Here is an 11,940-nt window from a genome sequence, read left to right on the forward strand (position 1 = left end):
TTCCAAGGACCTTTTGGCTGGTTACCTAGCTCATAGACCTGAGTGGGAGGGGTCTGGTGACTCAGCCTAGCATGTGAGGAGTCTGGGGACCCAGCCTGGCATGTGAAGGGTTTGTGACCCAATCTGGACAATAGGCTTGGGGGTCTGTGAGCTCCAAACCCAGCCCTAGCTCAACAATTGGCCCAGTTGGCAAGATTACAGGCAGGTAAAAGAACTCAACAATTAGCTCCGTCAGCAAGATTATGGGTAGGTAAAAAAAGCTTGACAATTGGCATAGTCGGCCGGATTCTGAGCAGGTACAGAAGCTGAAAACACTTGGAAGAAGGAGGAAATGTGGCTACTTTTGAATATGCTCTGCCTTATGGCCACCTTCCTGTTGACTGGAGCCTGGCTGCTGCTCACAGTGCTGCAAACTGATTGAGATTTGCAGCAGAAAGCAGAGTTGTTGGAAGCATGGATAGATGTCCTGGAGGATGACATGCAGTGACTGACCACTCCTGCCTCTCTCACCAGGGAAGATGACCAACTCAGTGGCGAATTGTGAGAAACTGTGCATTTCCAGGCACAACCTGTGCACGAAAAATTGAAACATGAGCAGCCTATGGGACCAGACAGACAACTGGTGGGTGATGCACAGGTGACCCAGTTTACCACCTATGTCTTGTATACCGAGGCTGAACTCGTTGACTTTGGGAGACAGTAAAGCTGCAGAAATAGAGAGAGCCCCTGGCTGCTGCAGCTATGGGACCTAGGGGTGGATGGTGTAACATGCTCTGGAAATGATATAGTAAACACATGTCGTGTTTGTCCAAAGGCAGAAAGCTCAGAGGGTGCCACTTAAACCTGATGGCTGGCTAGGTGCCGTATAAACCCAAGAAAGCAGATGGCTTGATGGGTGCCATATAAACCGGAGAAAAGAGTGACTGAGTGAATGCTGTTGTTCAAACTATGGGCTAATGCTGCAGAACTGCCCAAGACTGTGAGTGAATAGATGGTGTAAGCCGAGCAGATTCAAGTAATTTAGGAGCCGGGGATGGGACAGCCTAGATGCTAATAGCCAAGACAATGAAAAGGCCACCAGGGCATTTCAGAAGTCTGGAAGGGTGCCCCACCCATCACAGTCCCTGAGGCCTAGGAGGACTGAGTTGTCCCAGAGGACAGACCTGGGGCACTGCTGCCCTCAGCAAACTGCTCCCTGCATCCCAGACGCTCTGGCTGGAGCAGTCCTGCCTCAGCACCTCCGAAGAGCAAAAGCTGGAAACCTTGGTGGTGTTCATGTCATGTTAAGTTTGCAGGCCAGCAGTATGTGAGCACAGTGGAGGCATAGCAGCCTCCACCTAGATTTCAGAAGATGTATGAAAAAGACAGGGGTCTCAGGTGGAGAGCTGCTGCAGGGGTGGAGCCACTGAAGAGGTCATCTACAAAGCAATGTGGAGCAGAAAAGTGGGGTCAGAGCCCCCACAGAGAACCCCCACCAAAGAAATGTCTAGTGGAGCCAGGATGGCAGGACTTCCACCAGGAGCCCAGAACTGTGGGGCTGCTAGCAAAGTGCAGCGCCGGCCTGGAAAAGCTGCAGGCACCAAGGTAGCTCAATGGTCTGCACTTGGTGGCGCTGTAGGAGCGAGATTGCCCAACGCTTTAGGAGTCCAGGTGCCCCAGTGTGCTTAATGTTTGCCCTGTTTGGGTTTTGGATTTGTTTGGGGCCTGTTATTCCTTTCTATTCCTCCCTTCTGAAATGGGAATGTGTACCCAATGTCTGTCCCACTGTATCTTGGAAGTAGATAAACTTGGTTTTGACTCTTTACAGGTTCATGGCTGAAAGGAGTTTTTCCTTTTGGTCTCAGATGAGAATTTGGACTTTTGAGTTGGTGCTGCAACAAGCTAAAGCCTTTTGGGACTGAGATGGAATGTGTCATATGTGAATGTAAGGGTCATTTATCCTCACTAAGGGAACATCGCAGAAGACTCTGAACTCATAGATTGTATGGTGAGGGACCCTGAAGGGATGGATTATTGTGAAAATAAAATAGTTTAATCAGGACCCCTCGCCTTGGGTCCAGTTGGGGGTGGTGCAGTGCATTTTTTGTAAGCAAACTGTGTGTTTGGGTAGAGTTAGTGTGCATACATGGTGCTGCGATTTGGCTGGTGTCTGCCTCAGGCATCTACCCCGTGCAGCCATGCTCTCGAACCTACGGCTTCCAAGGACCTCAGCTCATAGAACCGAGTGGGAGGGGTCTGGGGACCCATCCTGATGTGTGAAGGGTTTGTGTTCCAATCTGGACAATGGGCTTGAGGGGTCTGTGAGCTCCAGACCCAGTCCTAGCTCAATTGGCCCAGTCTGCAGGATATGGGCAGGTAAAAGAGCACGATAATTGGTGACATCGGCAGGATTCCGACATTAGCCTAGTCCGGCACCCTCTGTGACTTATTTCAAATTGCAACAATATTCCCCACCCCACACTTCCTAACCCCCAATACAGAGCACTGGTCATTTTCTACCAGACTAATAGTTTACATATTTAGGCTGTTTATCATTTTTTCTCCCCTCACTAGAATATAAATGCCAGGAAGTCAGAGGTTTTGTATGTTCTGGTCACTGCTGTATCAACCGTGTCTACTATCTTGCTGATATGTAAGAAATAATAAATATTTGTTGAAAGAATAAATGGAAACTTCATAAACATCTGTAAATAAAAATATATACAGTCCTACATCATGTAATGACATTTCGATCAATGACAAACAACATACATGACGGTGGTCAGAGCAATGGAATACCACATAACCTAGGTGTGTAGTAGGCTATACCATCTAGGTTTGTGTGAGAACACTCTGTGACGTCCCACAATAACAAGATTGCCTAACGACACGTTTCTCAAAAAGTATCCCCATGACTGTATATACTCTTATATACATAAATCAGTAGGGAAAAATTAAGACAGCAATTTGTTTCCTCCTGGACAAAAATCTAAATCAAAAACCAAAGATTAAAAAAAAGAAAAGAAAGAACTCCAATTTATAGATGCTAAACAACTACACTCTCTATTCCCAAAGGGGAAGGGGTACCGGCAAATGTATAAGTTTGTTAATTAGAGAGTAGCACCCTTTCTCAGTTAAAGAGGCCATTCTCCCTTGATGTGACAGTTTAGCTCAGGAGGTGGATGTGATGACCTTCTACAAATGAAATTGCCAGGGCAATTGACAGAACAATTACTCATTTGGTCAGAATGCTGGCTAACAACTCATAATCTTGCAAAAAGCACCTTGGGAATTTTAATGACCATACAGGCTCAGCAATTTAGTTTCAATTCTCATCTGAAAAATACCAATGCTATACCAATCTCTCTCTGTTATGATACTCACACTTGAGCTCAATCTGAGTCCGGAATCACCTGGCTCATTATCAGGATTTCAGCCCTTTGCTTCCAGGAGTTAATCACATCTTATTCAAACCAACTACTGAGAAGTGAAAAATTAGAATTCATATTCTGTCCTCTTCCCATATTTGGTTTGGCAACATTTATCATTACAACAACAGGATGCTTTAGCCTTTGTATCTCTTCCTGTAAACTGTATAACATTTATTATATTTGTGGAAAAAAATGGATAAAAGTAGGTTATGTCCTACCTATTAAAAACAGCTGACAGAATATGCAAAAAAGGGATACTGTGAGCCCTGCAGAAATAAGTACTACTTATTTTTCATGTCTGACTGAGAAGATACACAGAAAGTAATTTTTAAAAGCAAGAAATTAAAGATGAAATACTGAAATATTTCCTTATCTACCACTTAGAATATGAAATATGTAATCAGATAGAGACAAAAACAATAGCTCTTGTTTCACAGCACATGGTAAACAAACTAACCAGAAATAAAAAAATGTATGAATCAGGAAAAGAGACCAATTCACTTTAAAGTATACTATACAGGGGCCGACCCCGTGGCACACTCGGGAGAGTGCGGCACTGGGAGCACAGCAACACTTCTGCCAGGGGTTCCGATCCTATATAGGAATGGCCGGTGCGCTCACTGGCTGAGCGCAGTGCAGGCGACACCACACCAAGGGTTGCGATCCCCTTACCGGTCACGAAAAAGACAAAAAAAAAAAAAAGTATACTATATAGTATTTCAGTCAAGATGATTTCATCTTTTTATCTATGAAAATTATAAACAAGTATACTATAGCAAGGTTTTTACTTCTGTGGTGAAAAATGACCTTGGTATTATTTCTTCATTTAAAGAGTATGGCATGAGAAATTTTTTTTTTTTAAACAACAACTCCCTTTTCTGAGGCAATAGTGAGCTCAAATTTGCCAAGGTCACTGAAGGAAGAGCTTCTGCCTTTGCTCAAGAGTTCACCTATTTATCACCAAGACCACACAAACTGAGAGGCATATCCTGAGCAGGAAGACAGAGCCAGGACTGAGACTTAGGCGTGTGTTCTAGTCCTGCTACCAATGACAAACATGACTAAGAAAATGACTTCACCTCTTAGAAAATGACCTCATTGATCCAAAAATGGGAGGGCTAGACGAGATGATAATGAAATCACTCCCAGTGCATGTTTTCGTATTTTTACAGGCTCTCTTAACCCTGAAAATTTCCAGAACAAAAGCAATAAAAAGACATCTTCAAGTTTATTTATGAATGCTTGAAAAAATTTTTAATGTTACTTTAGTGAAGAAAATAGAGGATCAGAGTAGTCTCAATTTCAGTCTTGACCGGGCTGGAGGCAGACATGGGTATCACTGTGCTCAGACACCCTAGGGAGCCAGTGTCAGTGAGTCAACATTACAAGTCTGAAATGACACAAGGAACGGAGGTCAGTGGCAGGTTGCTTCACACTGACTGCCTTCCTCTAAACTCCAAATTTACTACCCTACTCAAAATTCTCTTTTAATATAAAGTTCTTCCCTGATACGGCCTAGTTAATGCACTTTGAGGGATTCTAGACTCTGCAGACAGCAGTTTTCATTTGTAACATGGAATAAACATCAAAATGAAGCCATGACCATGAAAGACAAGGACAACACTGAAAAAATGAGATTCAGGAAACAAAACACTTGTGTAGTTTTTGTTACCTTGTTTGTTTATTTGTTGTTTTATTTATGTATTGCTTATTTCTTTACTTAGGTGTAGATAAATTAATAAGAGGTAATCTCCCAAAATAACAGCCTTAGTTGAGGTATAACTGCAATCCCTGGCATAAAAAACAACGTCATCACTATCAGACTTTTTTTTTGTTCTCTTAAACTGAATCTTTAGTTCATAAATACATGCTATAATGTTTTTTTGTCATATATACAAATTATAATGTTTCTTCCAAAAACAATTAGGGCAGAATTTTCTGCATGCTTTACAACTGGAGTTTGCAACAACTTTTATTCTTGATTTCCCAAAAGGTAGTCACAAAATAGATGAGTGTATGATGTCCATACATCATACAGAGTGTGTGATCTTGCAGCTTTAGGGTCACACCAGAGTAGCACTGAAATCTGAATCTGCCTGATTTCAGTAAAGGACAGGTGCTGGTATGTCTGATGGATATACCATACCTAGGAAAGCAAATTAATTATGGTTTCTCAATCTGCTAGTCTCAATAAATGTGAGTAGCGGGAGTCTATACAGTCAATACAGACCTTGGATAGTGTGTTATCGAATGCAGCTGCAAAGGCAGGGTTGTTTTGCAGGTTGTTTTGCAGGTTGCTGGGTTTTTTTTGTTGTTTGTTTTATTTTTTTAATCGTTATATCTCACACACATATCTTTAAACAAAATCCATGGTCTGCAACCTAATGGCATGTTCCAGATTTTTCCAAAAAGTGTACTCTCCCCACCCCACACCAAAAAATACACACAATATTTTCTTGATCTTTTAGGCTTAAGAAGAGCAGGATGTACAGACTACACATTAAGCTTAAGAAGAAAAAAAAAGGGGGGTAGAAGGAAGAAAATCCCATATGGTGCCAAATGTTGGCAGCTATCTTCTTTCTTCCCAGACAAAACCCCTTAGGTCTTGTGAAAACAACATTTCTTGTAAAGTGCCAAAAACAACATAGATAATTGTTGTGATGGCTCTCCTGCAGCGACTGCTGCAACCGACGTATTGCTTTAATTGTATCCACATCTAGCTTCTGTGATAAAATTAAGAGCCAACTTTAAATCTTAAACCGGAAGGACCACCTTTAGGAATGCCATCTCCTAGGCCTCTAAAAACAAATCTTTGCATTTTACATGTTTTTTGTTAGAACAGAAGAAAATGCAATTTGTATTTGTTCTCCCCCAACTCTCTGCTTACACTAGATTTAAAATATTAGCACAGCATTGCTAATATACAGTAGAGTACTAATATACACTTACTATAGAAAATTTAGAAAATACTAAATGTATTTTAGGAAGGAAAATATCAACACCCCCTCTACATTCTAGTCCTTTTACATACATAGAAATATTTAAAAATATTTTAAATCCTATTTTCATCCTGCTTTTTTAGTTCACATTAGAGTGCAAGTATTTTCTTGCGGGTAGACTGCATTTTGATCATTACCCTGTATCCCATGAGTAATGACAGTTCTGTGTAATTCACAGCAATTTTCATGGGAGGTTTCTTGTTCTACTGGCCAGCCACGGGACCAGTGTTGAATTCACTGATGGCATGTGCAGCTGAAATATGAGAAAGGTGAGAAAGGATTACAGTGCAGAAGAGTGGAAGCCCAAACATCCATCTCTAAACACCTCCAGTTCCTTAGTGATTTCTTCAAGAAAAGAAAAGGTTCTCTTTTGTTAAGAAACAAAAGGAGACATTTTACTCTCTGGACTTCTAATATTAAGTAGCCTTTGAAAGATTCGTGATTATTCCTTTGAATATTCAAACTATTTGTATATGTGTACAGTATAGAAAATGAGCCATGTAATTTGAATAAGGGAGAAAAGTTAAATAGCATTCATTACCTTCTGCCTAAGGGTGTTATCTCCATGATTAACACGCAAATAAATGAGGAAAGAATCTAATGCTCACTTGCTTTTTTTCCTTCAGAGCATTAATACCATTCCGGTTGGTCATTAAAGAGTAATATTACACACACTCTCTCTTCTCTTTCTTTCTCTCTCTCTCTCTCTCTCTCTCTCTCTCTCTCTCTCTCTCACACACACACACACACACACACACACACACACACACACAGTGTACTGCAATGTTTCTTTATAACAAACCAGTCTCAGGAAATTATTAATGAGAGGTTAGGAGGTTACACAGCAGCTAAGCCCAGAAGAATGTCTGTGCAAAGAGAGAACTACCTGTTCGGTAGGGAGGAGAATTGTTTGGGGAGGGCTGGCAGTTTGAAGGGAATTCCTTTCTAGCCAAGAAATTTTCTATACTGTGCAAAGCCAAAATAAAATGAGTCATAACACTTCACATTTCCTAACTGTGTTTTACTAGATTGACCTTTGCCTTTCTATTGAAAGCAAGGACGAAGGACCACACAAATAAAAAAAAAAAAAACTGGTTTCCCCTTTCCCCTTCCTCCACCCCAATGTTTGAAGACATATCTGAGATGACAGAGGTTCAGTCCTGGCCGAAGCTAGTAAGAACTTTATGACATATTATTTGTTACTTTCAGCTTTTGCCCTCAGGAAAAGAAGAAGCATACCAGAAAATGAATGAAGTTTTCCTCAGAGTTGCACAAGCACCAGCATGCCCAGTCACCACCAGCACCACCTCTGACCCTTTTTGTGGGTTATATATGCCATTAGAAAACGTCAAATATTTTAACCAATGGTTATGAAGGAGTCCAGAATATACCACCCTAAAATATGTCACTTTGGCATAAGGATTATTTTTAGCTGAAGACAATTGAGAATGAACAGGTGTAATAAAATTTCTCTGTTCTCCACCTATCTGCCTAAAAGTAAGGCATTAATTTCCCTTTTGGAAGGTCACATAAATTCCCCCTTTTCTTACCATACCAGGATGAGAAAAGTGACCTTTACCACCAGAGACCTATAGATGACACCGAGAGGAGTCTGTATAAACAGACCTTATTAGAATAGCCCTAACATTAGTATCCCCATATTTTTTGTGGTCACTTTTCCAAAACTGATTGGCCCTAGAAGTCCAAGCCTCCTCTCTTGTCTCAGCATATCTCCACAATTTATCACCTTTTGTTAAAACGATATATAAAACTCCTAGTCTAACAGCTTCTTTAGGTTTTCTATTCCTTTCTGTGAAGTCCCTGTGTATGTAAAATTAAAAATGTTAATAAAATTCATATGCTTTTTCTCTATTTAATCTGTTTTTTGTCACTTTAATTTGCTGGTTCAGTCTACAAAACCTAAGAGGTAGACGGAAAGTTTTTTTCCCCCTTCCGTACAGTTCAATAAGCAATTTGAAAACAGTGTTAAAATGGAAAAAAATACATTTACATTCACAAATACATTAATCTCTGAAATGCTTATAACTGTTGAATTTCCAAATGATTACATATTATGAAATAAAAACATGATAAAAACTGTCAGAAATAGCAAAATAAAAATGCCAATTGATATGACATGATAACAAATAAAATCAGCAGTTCATGTTTGTATAGTTTTAAAACCCACTGATCAGTTCTTTCCATTTCTTTGTGCCTTCCAAGCCCTGATCCAGGCACTCTGGATACAAAGGTTTATATTCTCAACAGGGAGAAAAAGAAGTATACATTTCTCTTTCATCTCACTGTATTTTGTCTATAGAAAGAGATGCTTCTAATATTCAACATTCATTAATCAAATACGTTTGAGTACCTGCTGCCTGACAGATGAAGTTTTAGATACTAAAGATAAAGCAGTGAAAAGGGGAAAGAAAAAAAAAAAAAAAACAACTTCCAGTAACAACAACAAAAATCTCAGACTTCACAGATCTTACATTCCAGTGACTTCACACAACAGGATTTTCTTCCAAAAAAGTATAAAGCAACATAGCTTATGGCTAAATTTATTAAGTCAGATTTCATTGTGAGGTTCCATTCCCTCTACATTCAATATAGACAAATAGTGTAAAGGAATGCACAATGTACATGTTTCTGTAGTTATATATGGTTGCTTGTGAATATGCCAGCATCAGAATTTTTTAGTTTTGAAATCACTATTAACCATGAAAGTTGTGATTAACAGATTGTGGGGTTCTCAATGGTTTTGTTTCTCACTGAAAAATCTGTTGAAAGGGCAGATTTCCCCTATGAGACTGCCACATGGGGCTGAAGTGAACCAGGACTCCTTAGTTCCAAGTCCAAGGTCATGATACTAATCTATCAAATGTAATTCAAATGGTATATGTCAATGAAAAGAAGGCATCCCCTGCCTCTATTCCACAGCCGGCATTAGTTTTTCTAGCCAGAGAAAGGTCCTTCTTAATTTAGTAACAATCTTGAGCCTAGAAATCCACCTTCCATCTGGTTGGAAAGAGTGAAATCCTTGCCTTCTACTGAACACTCACTGCACAAGGGGTCAAATTAAGTCTTTCCTAAATCCACAGATACACTCAGACCCCCAATATGCTCCCCACGTAGAAACTCTAGCCCATTTCAAGCATAAATTTTAGGGGCAAAGAAACTGCCAGCGAAATGTCTAAATAGGGGGGAAAAAATTCTTCCCCCAGGAATATTCTTCTGCTTCAGACTTCCTTCCCCAAAATAGTACAGTGACAACCATTAGTCATATTATCTTATTTGGGGTGTAACCTGTTTTAATATGTCCTGTTTGTAGCAAAAGACACAACATATTTAGGTGAAGGGATGAATCTGCTGGATTTTAAAATACTGGTTGTTTCAAATAAACAACTTTTTTTCAGGAGCTTTTGGTAAATATCTGATCCTCTTTGCACCTAAATAAACTGAAACAGCAGAAACAAGGAATTTCAAGTCACAAAGTAATGATGGAGTTAGCCTAAATTATATGTTAGTTATTACACAGACATATAACGATACTGCCAATTTTGTTACGAAATGTAATATTTATTTGTTTTCATTAAATCACTGAGGTAGATAGCAATATTTATCATTATGTAGAAAATCAAATAGAAATCTTTAAGAACATTTTAATCCAAGTGTATTTTTTCATTACTCACTGGAATTATTGACAGCATTGAAACTAAATCTATGAATGTTTTAAAATTTGAACTATTCTTTAACCTGACATCTATTCTAGTACAAAGACCTAAGTCACACACAAAATGTGAAAATCAATTTTGGCAGCTAGACTAGAATGTAAATAGCAAACAGGCCAATTCTCCCCAATGCCTAAGACATTTCCTGACGAATAAGATTCCTAACACCGAACACTCAATAAATTGATCTACTAATGGACTTCAAAAGCCAATTGTCTTCCTCAACCTTCTAATAATGACCAAGGAAATGTCCTTGGTATTGTTTACTAATCTACACAAGATTTAAAATACAGTGTTTTTGTTTTTCAGCACCAAATCAGTAAAAGATCTGTAATCATTTTCAAATTATTGAGCATAAAAAACATTGAAAAATTAATACAAAAAAATGGTAAAGGAAAGTTTGTTTTCTCTTTTATACATGCTTAAGACAATTATTTACAAAGAAAACACGCTGAATTTTGTCTTTTTATGGAAGCAATAAGGGAAATCTTAATGATACAATGTTTGGAATACCAACAAAAACCTAAGCACAATGTTTAAATTACTGAACTCAGTAAGTTAAATGACTTAAATATTTTGCATTCTATCCCTTAAGTAAAAGGATTTACACAGTCAAGCTTCATTGGTTCACGTGGGAGTTATTTTTTAAAAAATTATTTTATCCCAGAAATGAAAAAGCCTCCCTCCTTATACAAAAGATCAGATTGTCACTTTCAGTCACCAATTGCTTTTTAAAACTTTCACTTGACACTGAGTTATAGGGCCATTTCGCAAAGAGCCAAATCAAATAGCCAACCACCTAAAGATACCTAGCAATCTGGTTTTTAATCGAAATTGTTTTCTATACTAGAAAGTCAACTAACGGTAACATCAGAAGGAATCTGGGAAGAGTCTAGGATGTTAAAAAAGATGATTTAGCATGCATTCACATTCAAATGTCATATCCACTAGCAAAGGTAATATCTTATTTTCTCCAAACCTATTTCCAATAATACCACTGTAGTTGTAAGTTACTGTAACTTAAATTACTGTATATATTTGTCTTGTAAAAGCAGAGCAAAAAGATGTACTCCCAACAATGCTTCTGAATTTTTATTGTTCTTAAAAATTTACCAGATGGTAATACTTTAAAAGTTGTCATAAAAAGACATAAAATATGACTTCTCACCAAAAGTATTTGTGTCTGGCTTTTTTTTCCCAAAGTGGTGAAACCCAGGTTTTCTAAGAGCATGAATAAGGTACAAGACATGAAAGACTGAGACTTACTCGTCTATCTAAGCAGTCCAAGTTAACTATCACTAATCAATACATTTAACTCATCCCAGCCCAGGAACTAAGAATACCAGGATGAAATTGCCTGAATTCATTACATATGAAAACACAAAGCCAGTCTGCATCGCTGCTAAATGCCATTCCTTCTAATTCTGGCTGACTTCAGGATGAATTTAAGTGAGGAAAATTCACTCTCCCTCACAGAGGAAAATAAAACACATGTGAAAATAAATAGTCTGGTCTCTACGGGTCCTGAACATTTGTATTGTCTTAAATTTACTGGGAAACATGGGCATAAACTTATGCAGTCTGGGCACCATACTTATGTAAATAGCAGAGGTTATGGTTTTAATTTGGTGGTGACACCATAAATATTGGCATACTGAACATGTGCTTACTGCCATGAATTTCGAACTCTCTCTCTGGGGTCTGCTTCTGTTTTGTCCACATGCCAGAACTAAGGACTACTTGCCCATAATCTCATATGATCAGAGCTGAGAAAATCAACTTTATTTCCAAGAAAAAAAA

At 38.7% G+C, this 11,940-nt stretch overlaps 1 protein-coding gene across 3 annotated transcripts in view; it reads right to left on the minus strand.

Moving 5' to 3' along the window:
- Nucleotides 1-11,940, minus strand: part of PDGFC (platelet derived growth factor C) — a 242,926-nt gene that overhangs the window by 209,870 nt on the left and 21,116 nt on the right. The gene's annotated exons all lie outside the window — the stretch shown is intronic.

The sequence above is a fragment of the Galeopterus variegatus genome, unplaced genomic scaffold, assembly GCF_000696425.1.
Source record: "Galeopterus variegatus unplaced genomic scaffold, G_variegatus-3.0.2 Scaffold900, whole genome shotgun sequence".
Lineage (NCBI taxonomy): Eukaryota > Metazoa > Chordata > Mammalia > Dermoptera > Cynocephalidae > Galeopterus > Galeopterus variegatus.